Genomic DNA, 15,412 nt, shown 5'->3' with positions numbered 1-15,412 from the left:
TATTTACTCTTTATTAATCTGGGAAAGATTTACATTCTTCTTAATCAAACTTCATTCCTTCTGTTTCTCTTAAACTGGAAAGAAATTCAGTTTTCTTCCCTCACTGATATTGGGAAAGAGAAAGTCTTAATATAAATTCATTCAGGGCAATCTAATTTCAAAAAAGGCTCACTGCCAGAAGTGCAAACCAAAGATGTCATGGGCTCATTCTCTGCAAGTATGGCCCACTGGTATTTGAAAATGTAGCCTGAAATCCCCCACTGGAACGTAAGTCATTATGCAGGGATTTTTTTTTTTCTGTTTTTGTTTGCTTTTTTGTCTACCCCGTAGACAAATCTAAGTCCATGCCTGGCACATAGTAGGCACTCAATAAATATTTGTGAAAAAAATGTCATAGAGTCTCACTCATATCAACTACTAACAGGCAGGCTGAGTGAAAGTACCTCACGTAGTGTAAGCAAGGATGATGATGGGGTGCTGGTGGGGTGAGGTGGGGATTATGAGATTGGCAGATAATACTCATGGACCCCTACTATGTGCTGGGCACCAGATCCTGAAGTACCTTATCTGACTTTCAACAATAACTCCATACTATCATCATCCCAATTTTGTAGATGAAGAAACTTTCAACCAAGCTAAACAACTTGCTTAACATCCTATGTTCAGCAGACAGCAGAAGCAGGACTCACATCTAGATGCTTAAATCCTGTTTAATGGAAAATAGATGCTCCATGTGGTCTGGGCATGATGTTTCTAGTAAACTAGTAGAGCCTGCATTCTTAGGTACCCAGCAGGCTCTATATACAGCTCCTTCCCTGTACAGCAACTCCATCTTCATCCAAGATCTCATCTTACTAATGTCTCATGCTCCAGGCTGTTAGAGAGGCAGGTAATTTTATTCAGTGCTATTAAGCACATCTTCACAATCTCTCTAACCAACAAAACGGTGGAACATACTGCATGGACTGTCCCACTGCAAAACTTACCATCAGTGAGAGTGATACCTCCATTCTCTAGACCTGGTGACTGTAGTAAATAAAATTAAGCATTTTTAAACTCAATATAAGAAGAAATACAGTAAGTATAAATTTAATGGCATTGATTCTCAGTGAGTACAAGCTCAAGTATCCCAAGGGCTCTAGGATTCCAAGCACTTGTGACTATATTGAATATTAAGTCATGTTCAAACAAACAGAGCTAACACAGGTGCTGATAAAGAAATGCTGTTTGCATGGAGTCACTTGTTTAAGCTAAATAAGTATGTAACTGAAGGCTGGATATTAATGGAGAAAGTATTCATATTTAACCTAAAACAGATGTCACAAACTCAAGCACTTACTGAGCAGTGGAAAATACCCAAAATGAGAGAATTGTACTCGTTGAAACATTGGGAAGAAGTCGTCTGTTCTCTCTAATCCAGCCTAATAAACTGCTGATGAGCAGGCCATCATCCCTATGTTATCAGCTCTTTCCATTATAAAACAGAACTTGGGGGGATCCCTGGGTGGCTCAGCAGTTTAGCACCTGCCTTTGGACCAGGGCATGATTCTGGAGTCCCAGGATCGAGTCCCACATCAGGCTCCCTGCATGGAGCCTGCTTCTCCCTCTGCCTCTGCCTCTGTCTCTGCCTCTGTGTGTGTGTGTGTGTGTGTGTGTGTCTCATGAATAAATAAATAAAATCTTTAAAAAAAAAACAGAACTTGGAAATGTAGATTTTCATGTGGAATCTTCTGATTTTTATTTATTTTTTTAAAGATTTTACTTATTTATGAGAGACACAGAGAGAGAGAGAGAAAAAGAGAGAGAGACATAGGCAGAGGGAGCAGTATCAAGCTCCATGCAGGGAGCCTGATGTGGGACTTGATCCCGGGTCTCTAGGATCAGGCCTTGGGCTGAAGGCGGCACTAAACCGCTGAGACACCCGGGCTGCCTGAATCTTCTGATTTTTAAATATTAGCAAAAATGATCTACATTTAAAAGATTATGAAAGTATAATGAAATTTATTGGAGGATTGAGCATGATTTGCAGGTCTCTAGATCTGTGGTATCCAGTGCAAAGAGAAACATTTTTTTTCTCTTAGACAGAAGAGTAATATCTGTACACCAAGAGGCCGGTAACTTTGTAAAGTCCAGTGGGTCCCCAATGTATGGCTTGGGATGTATTAGGAAACATGCTAGCATTAGTTGTCGTAGATAAGCTAAATATGGTGCCTGTTAACAAAAGGTGGAGGGAAAAGAGAGAACCAGATGCACAACACTTTGAGAGCTGTGTGGAACTCCCTCAATATGACTGCTTTCTAGAAACCTGGCTCCTCTCTGTGATGATGTAGAAAGATCATTTCTTATATATGTTTGCACCACAGTGTGGCTCAGTCTCATGATTCTGGCTCAATTTGCTTAGAACAAAGAAGATTGAGGAGATACTTTTCATTTATACCACAATTTTGGAATATGCTTATGATAATTTTGTGGAAGTCTTAACATAGCATTTTTTTAAAAAATTGAAATAAACATTCAAATATTTCATTCACTAATGATTCAAAAGTCATTTTAGTGAAAATTAGGTATAGATACTAAATCTTTATAGTAACGAAACTCGTCAATAAACTAAAAGAAAAAATGACTTTATATCCATAAAAATTATATATGTATAATTATATATCTCCATAATTGCATACATATTACATATATAATGTGTACATACATATTGTGTGCATGTGTGCATAAAATCTATAACGGATATGCCAAACTTGAACAAAACAATATTATTGTGAAATGGCAGCAAAGGTAAAAGTGATCAAAGTAACTTCCTTTTAAAATTTTACTTCTGTCTATTTTATACAGAATTATTTGGGATAATCCCAAGTTATTCAGATCTCAGAGATTTATAAATGAAAATAGGGAATGAAAGTCTTGAGAACAAAATGTTGATATTTGGAACGGGACTCTGGAAGTGTCTCACAGAAGATAATGACGAAATGAGATATGTATTTTCATCAGTTCAGTGGCTTAGGCTGAAGAAATATCCCGGAGCTTAACTTTTTTTTTTTAATAATAAATTTAGTTTTTATTGGTGTTCAATTTGCCAACATACAGAATAACACCCAGTGCTCATCCTGTCAAGTGCCCCCCTCAGCGCCTGTCACCCAGTCACCCCCACCCTCCGCCCTCCTCCCCTTCCACCACCCCTAGTTCATTTCCCAGAGTTAGGAGTCTTCATGTTCTTCTCCTTTCTGATATTTCCTACCCATTTCTTCTCCCTTCCCTTCTATTCCCTTTCACTATTATTTTTATTCCCCAAATGAATGAGAACATACACTGTCCTTCTCCGATTGACTTACCTCACTCAGCATAATACCCTCCAGTTCCATCCATGTTGAAGCAAATGGTGGGTATTTGTCATTTCTAATAGCTGAGTAATATTCCATTGTATACATAAACCACATCATCTTTATCCATTCATCTTTCGATGGACACCGAGGCTCCTTCCACAGTTTGGCCATTGTGGACATTGCTGCTAGAAACATCGGGGTGCAGGTGTCCCGGCGTTTCATTGCATCTGTATCTTTGGGGTAAATCCCCAACAGTGCAATTGCTGGGTCGTAGGGCAGATCTATTTTTAACTCTTTGAGGAACCTCCACACAGTTTTCCAGAGTGGCTGCACCAGTTCACATTCCCACCAACAGTGTAAGAGGGTTCCCTTTTCTCCGCATCCTCTCCAACATTTGTGGTTTCCTGCCTTGTTAATTTTCCCCATTCTCACCAGTGTGAGGTGGTATCTCATTGTGGTTTTGATTTGTATTTCCCTGATGGCAAGTGATGCAGAGCATTTTCTCATGTCCCGGATCTTAAATGGATTGAACACCCACATGCAACTTACCCATGATGCCAAAACGTATCAACTCCAAACAGAACCCTATTCTGTTTGTGTTCTTAGATTATCAGACTGGGTGGAAGATTTCTTGTTTAACTCGGAAAAATTAATGGGGTTGAAATTCATTCGACAAGCAATTTGAAGACCCTATCCCGCTAAACTGTTCTATTAGTTCCTGTCCTTGTCTATTGTCCTAACATAGGAAGTGTTTTTTTGAAGTGTGTAGCATAGCCTCAGTACTAATATGAGACCTTGTTTCATGAGAACATTCTAAGAAAAATAATGAAATGTGATGCAATTCAGGGGTTTTAAGCACATGTCTCATGTGGTGGTCAACCAGATGTCACTGAGTCACTGTGAGCAGAAAAGGGAAAGATGGATGGTGGATTGGGACAGCCTGTATGGGGCTCTGTCTACAGCTTCCAGTGGAGAGGTGCACTTATATTTGTTTTAAGTATAGAGTTCAGAATAAGATCAAGGTTCTGGTATTAAATATATTTCTTTTCACTGGTCTAGGAAATGATGCTCAGAGAGGTTCAGAGAAGAGACCTAGAGTCTCTTAGAGCAGCAAAGAACATTTAATGGTGATAAGAAATGAGCTGTGCTAGATCTAGAAAGGTAGAGAAAAGGACGTGAGGGCAGATTTCTTCAAAATCCTTTCTTTATATTGGCCCTCATGTTTTCTGTATTAATAATTTAGCTTCAGGGCAAATTGGTGTGTGTTTTTTTACAATGTTACTGATTTCTTCTCACCTGCTAAATGCACATGTGTATTGCTTTGTTAGGGCTGCCATAACAAAATACCATAGTCTGGGTGGCATCAACAACAGACATTTATTTTCTCACAGTTCTGGAAGCTGGAAGTTCAAGACCAAGGTGCCAGTAGGTTAAGTCTCTCTCAAGGCTGCTCTTCTTGGATTGTAGATGACTACCTTCTCATTGTTTTCTCATGTGATCTTTTCTCTATATGCACACAATCCTGGTGTGTCTCCTTTGTCTTAATAGGACAGCAGTCATATTAGATTACAGCCTCCCCTTAAGAGCCTCATTTTAACGTAACTATATCTTTAAGTACCTCATCTCCAAGTATAATTTCATTCTGAGATACCAGGAGTTGGAACTTCAATATTGGGGGGGGGGGCACAATTCAGTCCATAACATGTTATGGGTAAAGAAAAAAAAAAAAAAAGCAACTAAAAAATATTTTTCAGTAGGACCTCACACCAAGTATGTGGCCTTTTAACTGAATTTGATAGTGAGCTAAGGCATATAAGGAACAAAAAATGGACAGTTTGAAAGACAATGTATTTCAGATGAAGTGTTAAGGAGAGCCGTATTATAATGGACTTGATTGGAATCAACCTGAAAGAGAGGAGCTTATCTGAGATCTAATGCAAATACAGAGGGCTATGGAGGAAGAGTGGCTCTAGATAATGACCTCTGGACTAGGACATAGCAAGGGAAGCAGAGAAATTAAAACAATCAGAGACATTGAGAATTAGTGTCAAGACTGGGTCTTTCATTCCAAATATATATAAATCCAGCATTATCCTTGGAAATAAATAAATTGGATTACTTGTCCTTTCTTGTAAAAGCTTTTGAAATTATTTATATTATTCCCATGACAGCATGTCAAATTGAGACTATTCTTACATTTTTTTCTGTAAAAAAACTGTCAAATCTTCTGTATACTCAACAATAATAGGGATGACTAAAACACTACAGGAATCTATTTATCTGGTATTCTCTTTAAAGAATTGTTTTTTTCTAACCTCTTGTTTGTGTTGTTTTTTTCTAAGCAATAAAGCAAATATGATTCTATACTTTTAACACATTGTATTGTAAAATGCTAATTTTCACTTTTACTGTGCTCCTAAGGTGTAATTAAATAGTGTATTATTAAGTTTTTTTGTATAATTCATACATTTACATGTTATCTATTTTTAGAAACATAAAGCAAGGAGCAGAAAGTTTAAAAGCAAAATAGCAATAAGTTTTCTTGGTCATTTTTTTTTTTAAATTTTTTTATTTATTTATTTATGATAGTCACAGAGAGAGAGAGAGAGAGGGAGGCAGAGACACAGGCAGAGGGAGAAGCAGGCTCCATGCACCGGGAGCCCGATGTGGGATTCGATCCTGGGTCTCCAGGATCGCGCCCTGGGCCAAAGGCAGGCGCCAAACCGCTGCGCCACCCAGGGATCCCGGTCATTTAATATGTAAAAATGAGTTACTTTTAATTATATGTATTTACCTGGAAGTAATATATTTTATACATTGTAATCAGAAGTGACAAGCGCAGTGTACCAAAATTTTATATTGAAATAACTTATATTAACATCAACACTTTAATCATCTGGAAACCAAATACAGATTTCTTTATGAATATAGAGCAGTTGGTAGTATATGGGTATATGCATCAGTGATAATCCAAGATGAGTGGAGACCCAGAAGTCATTATATATGAAGTAAAAAGGCAGAATTATAAGAATTAGATATCCTGCTACACCCAAGTTTATATAGATAACTTCCTGCCTTTCTTGTTGTAGCTACAACCCTTCAGGGCTCTTTGTCACATTATGAAGATGAAGATCAGCCTAGAAACATTATCCACTGCATGATGTGAGCAGGCACAGAATGTGTCCATTCTCAAGTGATTTTCAAAGAAGAAATTTTGCACCAAAATTTAGGAAGGCATTTATTATATATTCTTATATTGCAATTCTCTAATTTTATCTCATTTAAACCAATAATTAAAGTATGATATCAATCCACAAAACAGGGTCAGAAATCAGAACCACTTTTGAGAGGCAGAAGGGGATTTTACTACCTACATAATTATTAATTGGGCTGTAAAATCTACAGATGCTTCTAGGCCTCAAACCATGTGGATATACACCTTGATGTTTCAGATTCACACAGGACTTTCCCCACAAAATCCAAGATTCATACTTTAAGCAAACAAAAAAAGCACCAGAGTAGGTACATCTTAAATCAGAAATAGCTAGGGGAGTTGTTTTATGGCCTCACAGGCTATAAAACAAATGTTCTATAGGTAGTACACCATTGGCTTTCTCCTAACATAAGGGTAAAAATTCAGGATGCAGGCAGTTGATTCTCTATCACATGCATTTTTAACACTAAGAGAGCCAAAATAAATAAAAATCATAAAACTTTATAGGTCTTCTTTCCTTCAAGTATTATTGTTTACTTCAACTCACTATGCCTAGAAGGCCGTCCCACTAGGAAGCTACACACATAAACATCATACCATTGCCGTTACTCCTGTGGACAGAAGCGTGTTGCATGAATGGATTTTCCAGCTAAGAGAGAAAACCAAATTCCAAAAAGTATATTATAATGAATCTTAATAAAAGCCTTTCTGAGTTTTCAATGTTTAAAGTGCGCTTACTAAACAGAATTTCCTATTTTCCAGACTTTATAGTGACATTTATTTCTATCAGGTGGGTATTGCACCGGGCTGGGGTCATTTTGTGCTCTCGTGGTCATATTTCCTTCCCTGTCCCAATACCAGTTTTATTCATCCTTTTAATGCCCACCTCCCCAAATCCCCTGCAAGCTCCACAAACACAAGTCTGCTTGGCTTCCCGTTGTATCCACAATGTCCAGTACTACTTTAGGCATGTAGTAGACAATAAGTGTTTCTTCCTTGATTCATGGATCTAGTTGGAAAAGGGTTAGTGAAAGGAAGTGTCTGAGATTTTCTAGTTTGGATATTATTTCTGGCTTGTCTGTTCACAGTTTAATCTCTACTTTGTACCCTACGTCTCAGTCTGAAAATCTGCTCAGTCTTCCCACACTTGTCTAAGCTATAAGATAACACAGGTCTCCTCAAATAAGCCTTTTTTTCCCTTACATTTTTATGGCCCCAGACCCCACCTAGACATTAGCCCCTCTATTACTCTCCCCAGAACCAGTGTCAAAGTATGTCCTAGGCATCTAGGAAACTGTCCAAGGGTAACAACTCAAATGTGTTCCGAAAGTCACTGTGTGGGATCCCTGGGTGGCGCAGTGGTTTAGTGCCTACCTTTGGCCCAGGGCGTGATCCTGGAGACCCGGGATCGAATCCTACGTCAGGCTCCTGGTGCATGGAGTCTGCTTCTCCTTCTGCCTGTGTCTCTGCCTCTCTCTCTCTCTCAATTTGTGTGACCATCATAAATAAATTAAAAAAAAAAATTAAAAAAAAAAAAACCAGAAAGTCACTGTGTTTCTCCCACTCCAACTTCGTTGTCTTGTCAACGCACATACTTATTGGTAGCTGACCATGTTGTCGACTTCACCGAAACACTGGGTTTTCTAGTAGCATCTGTTGCTTCTTCTGCCCACTTTGATAGAGAGAAGTCATCACTATTTTCTTCCAGAAATGTTCATGTCCAAGGATAAGTGTTGGGATTTACTTATTTTTCAATGGCACAGCCAAGAGTTACTGGTAATTCTAAAGAATGCTTACTTGAAGGTTTGGGCATATTGGAAATAACAGCACCCACCACTCCCCACCCTGCCTGCAAAAAAAATCAAGTCCTGTCACCTGCTGCTTAAGCCCAGGCTATGCCCAGGACCTCATCCTGAACCAATTCCCTGCTCTCTCTGCTCCGGATGGACAGGTGCAGTGCCCCCAGCCCCCATCCCAGTTAGAACTGTTCACTTCAGCTTTTGCACACTCTGAGACTGGTAAAACAAAGAAACAAATTAGCCTTCTCTCAGTCCTAGAGAGAGGGAGGGGGTTTACTTTCTGACCCTTGCCCCAGGAATAACCTCTGAATTTTCTACCCTAGGATAAACCCCTGCCAGGGAGGACGAAAGTAAAAATGCTTATTTTATTCAAGACCAACCTTAGATCCCACAGAAGAAAGCTGGTCATATAACCTCAACAGATATTCACTTTGTTGCTTTCCAAAATCTAGGGTATTTATTCTCATTCTCGTCACCATGTTTTGTTAAAATTAGAGAAAGAAGCATTCATCTTGATTTGCTCTACTTTTCTCAAGCTACTGCTGTTGCACTGCCAAAGACAAAAGCTCTAGTAGTCTTTGAATATCTTCTGTGTCAGGCAATGTAGTAGGCATTTTTAGATTGTTAGTTTAACACAAATGATGGAATAGTTACTGATAGTATCTTTTTGTAGAAAAGGAGGCTCAGAAAGATGAAGTAATATATATAAGATCACTCTGCTGATAAGAATTTAATCCAGGATGAACAGCTCTATCAAAGTCAATTCAAAACTTGTATAGTTTCCATGCTGGTAGCGGTTTGAAGCATACATTCTTTAATTCACATAAAAATTTTGCAGCATCTTAATATAGAAAATCATGTTTCTAGTCAAAATAAGGATAAAGAGCTTAGAATTTGGCTTCTTAGTCTCTCATCCCACCACCAGAGTGCGAGAAATCTAGGGGTAATATATAGGATGGGTTGAGGGAAATCATCTAAGTGTATACAAAATAATCGAAAAACATCCCAAAGTTACATCATCTAGAAAATCGATTTCAGGTAGATTAAAGCTTAAATTTAAAAAGCCAAACTTTGAAATGTTTAGAAGAAAATATACTTAGAAAAAGAAGGAAAATATTCCTAAACCAGGTACAGAAAATGCAATCCATAAGAAAAATGACTACTTCATTTATTACATTGAAATTTAGAATTTCTGCTCTACAAAAGTCTCAACAAACAAAAAGCAAAAACAAGCCACAGAGTGTTGGCAACACGTATAACAGAAAGAGGAACTGTACCCAGAATTAAAAAGAATTTCTTTGAATCTGTATGAAAAAGATCATCAGTACCCCCTTTCCTTATTCCCCACAAATGAGTAAAGTTTATAGTAAAGAAAATCAAAAAGGAAAAGGAAAACTCAAGAAACATGAAAAAGTCACTCACCTCAGTAATAATCAGTGAAATACATATTAAAATACCCTAAATGACAAGTTCTCACTTAGTAGACTGGTCACAATTTACAAGCCTGACAGTTCAATGGTGGTGACTATTTGGAGAAGTGAGAATTTGCATTCCCTCTTGTTCAGGATGTAAAGGGTACAACCAATAAGAAACTTGGAAATTGTTAATAAATTTGAACATACACTTACTTGATAGTCAGCAATTCCATTAGAGAAATGGCCACACGCATGCACAAGAAGACATGCATCATCCACTCCAGCTTTCTTTCTTCAACTACTGAAAAATAGGAAAGAACTTAATGCTTATAAATGAGATGCTAGACAAATGTTATTATGTTGTAGTTATATAATAGAATACAGCAGCATAAACCAGTATAGTAGCATTCCATGAATCATGCATAGAGATAACAAGCACAAAATTCAGTATCTTGTGGATTGTGTATGTATATTTTTATTGATTTTGTTTTTTGTTGTAAAATGGGAAGAGTAAGCTGTGATGTGGATACAATGCTGACAAATACACAATTTTGGGGGTACCTGGGTGGCTCAGTTGGTTGAGCATCCAGCTCTTGGTTTCAGCTCAGGTCATGATCCTTGGCTCCTGGAATCTGAGCCTCACCTTGAGCTCTGTGCTCAGCGTAGACTCTGCTTGTCCCTCTTCCTCCCTGTCTCCCCTGCACTTGTGTGCATGTGTTCTCTCTCTCTCTCTGAAATAAATAAATAAAATCTTAAATTTTTAAAAATACTTTCTTTCTCTATTTCTGTTTAGGCTTTTGCTCTGAATATGGAATTGCACTTATTTGAGATTACAAATTCCCTCTACTTCTCCTGTCTCCTACTCTACTTCACCTTTAACTCACGTCAAGGGTGAAGAAAGGTTGAAGGATGGTAAATATCTGTCATAAAATTCATGGATTTGGTCTAGAGAGGGGGTTGCTCTTAGACTTGCCAACTAGGCAAAATGAGCTTTGACTTAAAACACCAGGTTATAGAAGTTTGGCATTAATTAAATTAAAACAAAATCTGGAAACTGAGAATAAGAAACAAAATCTGTTCACATAAAATCTTAAAAGTCGAGGATCATTCATTGATCAAGAAGCTCTCCACACTGACATACCACTTTGTTTAGCTCTTAATGAGTGTTTTCAGGTGTTTATTCTAAGCCAGACACTTTAGATGCCAGGCATAAAATAGATGACTAAAATATATTCCGAACTTCAGAAGCTCTTTAGGGGAGAGGCAAATACTGGTAATTGTGTATATGTGTGAGTATATACATATATATATATATATATAGTTATGTATACATATTTTTAATTGTTCTAAGACTGCTTGTAAAAATTCAAGCTTCTTCTTCTCCCTTCTCATGCAAATACAATGGGCGTGCCTTTGAAAATTCCTTTGCAATTTCCTTTTTGTAAACAGTCTATGAGAGGGTGAATGTCCTTTTTCGATGAAGTGTATTTGCATAGTTCTGCAATTTACTTCTTTGCACAGCTGGTCATTCTCATAAATCTTTATTCTTTTTTTTTCTTTTTTTTTTAAGATTTTATTTATTCATGAGGGATACACGGAGAGAGGTAGAGACATAGGCAGAGGGTGAAGCAGACCCCCTCTGGGGAGCCTGATGCGAGACTCAATCCCAGGATCCCAGAATCATGACCTGAGCCAAAGGCAGATGCTCAACCACTGAGCCACCCAGGTTCCCCCTAAGATTTTATTCGTTCACGTCTCTCTGCTAATTTGGCCTATTTTATGCCATTTTCAAACATTCCATACTTTGTAGTCCTCGCTGGGTCTTGGGGTGTCTCTAACTGTTCCACTGGCATTTTGACCTTCATCTGTCTGTTTAGAATTGCCAAGGAGTTTTGCCACCTTAGAGCAGGTGAGTACAGGGCACTTTAGAATCCACCACATTGTGAAGAGAGTTTCAACCCCTTCGGAGGGCAGAACATTGGCTGCTGTCTCAGCAGGGCTTAGCTTAGTATCTGGAATATAAAGTCACTCAGCATGCACTCAGATGAATCATTGTCAAAGTATTTATTGGCAATCCACTTCATTGGGCATTGACAAGCAATGGAAAAATATTGTGTGAAAAGGCTTTCAAAGTTAAAATTGTTGTGGGTGTTGAAGCGATTTTATAAGATGATCTGCATTTAGTTAACAATATTCTTACTCTGCATATTTCAGAAAATTGAGAAATGGAGCTTAGTATATCAGAACTGTTCTTTAGAGCAGGAACAACAATTGCCTTTGGTTTTTGTTTTAAGATTTTTTAAATTTATTCATGAGAGACACAAAGAGAGAAGCAGAGACATAGGCAGTGGAAAAAGCAGGCTCCCTGTGGGGAGCCTGATCTAGGACTGGATCCCAGGACCCTGGAATCATGACCTGAGCCTAACGCAAACGCTCAACCACTGAGCCACCCAGGTGCCCCTTGCCTTTGGCTTTGAATTAAGAATCAAAGATGTTGTTTTTCCCAGGCTGTTGGGTGAGGTAATATGAACCAATTACTCTATACATGGGAAGCTGATGTTTGTGTTTTTGGCTAAAAATGTTTCTCAACTACTCTCTCCAATTAAAGAAAGCCAACTTGCTCCCTTCCCCTCCCCCATCTTTTTCTGCTTTATACTACCAACTTGTTGGGAAACTTCTTATTAAACTCTACCTACTGAAAGCTGCACAGAGTATGCATTTAAGGTTTATTGAATGTTTGCAAACTGAGCACCACCAGCATCCTGGAACCCCTCCCCCATCATTTTGTGCCTTTTTCCAGGTTTCAATCTCTGTGCCTCAATGATGACCACTATCCTGACCTCTAATGCCGTTGTTTGGTTCATCTGGTTTTGATTGTGTATAAGGGAATCAAAGAGCATGTACTCTTTTGAACTTGACTCCTTTCATAACACACTGTGCTTGCAAGTCCTACCCATGCTTGTGCAGTTTAATTTCATTCATTCTCATTGTTATAGTATTCCATTAGGTGAATACATAACAATTTATTATTTTTCTCTGTTGATAGAAGCCACTTGGGTGGTTTTTAGTTTGGGTGCTGCTATGAACCTTTTTGTGGACCTTTGTTGGTAAACAGTTCTGTTGGCCATACAAACATAGGACTGAAATTGCTGAGTCATAAAGCATTCCTATGTTTACCTTGAGAACTGCCAGCTAATTTTTTAGCATGGTGGGTCGTTATCAATCTGGACTCCTACCAGCAGGGTTAAAAGAGTTCTCTGATTTTTCCATGTCCTCTTCAACAATTGCTGTTTTCTATATTTTTCTTTTAGCCATCATGATGGCAAACATACCCTTATTAAAGAGGCAGATGGTCAGAAACATCCCTGGCCTGTTACCTTCAATGAACTTGATTTTGGCAATGTGAGCTGGTTCATTCTCTCTTAATGAAATGAATCTAGGGCAGATCGAGTGCATTCATCCACTAAAGTCCTTCAAAAGTGGATGATCTCCCAACCCTCTGCCACCTCCCCTCAAATACAAATGATCATAGCTCACAGTTACCATGGCCTCCTGAGAAAGTAGGTTTTGCCAACACTATATTTTTTCAGTTTCCTTGGGAAGAGATGCTACAGGGGTTTCTCTGTTAATCAAAACAGTTTCTGCCTTCAAAATATATCTCAGTTATCATAATGTCTATGTTTTGTTCACAATTTCAAGGTAGGGTAAAAATGGTTATTTATACCTGTTGATCTTGTGTCATATGCCTTTTGAATTTTTCAGGATGCTACTTTTCCCCACAACAGTTGAGACTGCAAAAAAAGATGTTCTCTTAATTGACTCACATTTCTAAAATTCCTTCTTGGTCCAAAATGTAAGTCTGTTGACGCTTCCAAACTTTTGTCTTTCCGACAGGAAAAGAAAATCAGGGCGAGAACATTTTGAGATCTCATTATTTTCCATTGCTTCTGTGCTGCTTTTGCTCTATTTCACTCCATATTATTTTCCACCTAATAGCATTCTGTTTAGCATTTATTTATTTTAAAATAAAGACTTGAATTAAATTTCATATTTTCTGTCATTTCATTAGAAAGGTTGTTTTTTGTTTGCTTTTTGTTTTGGTTTGGTTTTTGGTAATACAAGCTTAAGTTTTAACTTTGAAATTCGTCTAATAATTTGATTAAGAAAGTTTGAAATTTCTCCTGTTGTTGTAAAAACACTAAGGTGACCCTAAAAAAAAAAAAAAGGACCTTTTCCACACTTAATTTATAAATATGTCTTTGAATTTGCCTCTTCATTTTGTTTATGGTTGGTTATCTCTTACCACAAAAATATGTAATTTAAAAATAATCAAATACATCTAGTGTTTCCTTTATGATTTTTGAGATTCCTACCATACTTAGAAAAGCCTAATTCCCTACTCCAGATTTATACAAATAGCCTCCTACAGTTCTACAGGGATCCAGTTCTATCTCTTTTTGGATAATAAACACATTAGCATCCATTTATTAAATTGGCCACTCTTTCTAAGTTAGATTAAAACCACATATATACTGATCTTTTTGTGGATACTGAATTATATGTGACTAATATATTTATGTATTTCTGTGCCAATATCACACACTATTGACTGCAGAGACTTTATAGTCATCTTAGTATCTGGAAGTCTTCCACTTTGTTTTCTTAATTGTTCTTGTTCAGTATTCATACTTTTCTTGACTACTCTTCAAGATTTTTTCTTCTACATACATTCTAGAGTCATTTTATATGCTTCCATAGAAAAGCTCATTGAGCTTATAATTTGAGTTGCATAACATTTTATATTAATTTTGGAAGTACTAACATTTCTATAGTTAGTTCTTATTCAGGTTATTTTATGTATTTCATAATTTAATTTTTGTGCCTTCTATTCGTACTATATTTAGGTCTAAAAATTTTTTGGTTTTGTCTGTATTATAAATGGATTATATTTTCCCACTTTAGTTTCAAACATTGTTAAGTCAGAAAAGAAGCTATTGATTTTCATAAAGTGTCCAATCAGAGTTAATCTCAGGACTTTTTCAGGAGCTACTGGGAAGAGAGACTCACCTTTCCTCCTAAGCAAGAAATTTGAAAAACACCTTGTCATAAGAAACCTGAGAATCAACTCAACATGAAGGAAAACAGAATCTAGAGATGGAGACATAGCAGATCCTAGAGTTATTATTTGAATTTCTGGAACAAGCACTATCTGAAGCCATTATCATTTGTCCTTTTCAATTACTCAAGCCAATAAACTTCTCTTATTTCTGTTTGATTTTAGCAGAGTTTATTTTTCTTTGTTTGTCAAATAAGGTGGATATGGAAATTTGAAATTAACTCTTTTGGAAAATTCAAGTGGTGGATTCTTCAGGAAAATGCACTCAACTACTATCATGGAGAGAATCATTTAATGAAGTAAAGTTGAAGAAAAGACAATTGCTGAAATGTCATCCAAGATGTCAGGATAAGGGATCCCTGGGTGGCGCAGCGGTTTGGCGCCTGCCTTTGGCCCAGGGCGCGATCCTGGAGACCCGGGATCGAATCCCACATTGGGCTCCCGGTGCATGGAGCCTGCTTCTCCCTCTGCCTGTGTCTCTGCCTCTCTCTCTCTCTCTGTGACTATCATAAATAAATAAAAATTAAAAAAAAAAA

The 15,412-nt window shown here is 37.5% G+C and overlaps 1 long non-coding RNA gene across 1 annotated transcript in view; it reads left to right on the top strand.

Moving 5' to 3' along the window:
• Positions 1-15,040, top strand: part of LOC140639731 (uncharacterized) — a 46,418-nt gene extending 31,378 nt beyond the window's left edge. Inside the window, exons 3-4 of the long non-coding RNA XR_012036344.1 lie at positions 13,523-13,613; positions 14,804-15,040. This is a non-coding gene — a long non-coding RNA (uncharacterized lncRNA). The remainder of the gene's footprint in view (positions 1-13,522; positions 13,614-14,803) is intronic.
• The last annotated feature ends 372 nt before the right edge of the window (positions 15,041-15,412 follow it).

This window comes from Canis lupus, chromosome 1 (assembly GCF_048164855.1).
Source record: "Canis lupus baileyi chromosome 1, mCanLup2.hap1, whole genome shotgun sequence".
NCBI lineage: Eukaryota > Metazoa > Chordata > Mammalia > Carnivora > Canidae > Canis > Canis lupus.
This window is presented reverse-complemented; position numbering and strand designations above follow the sequence as displayed.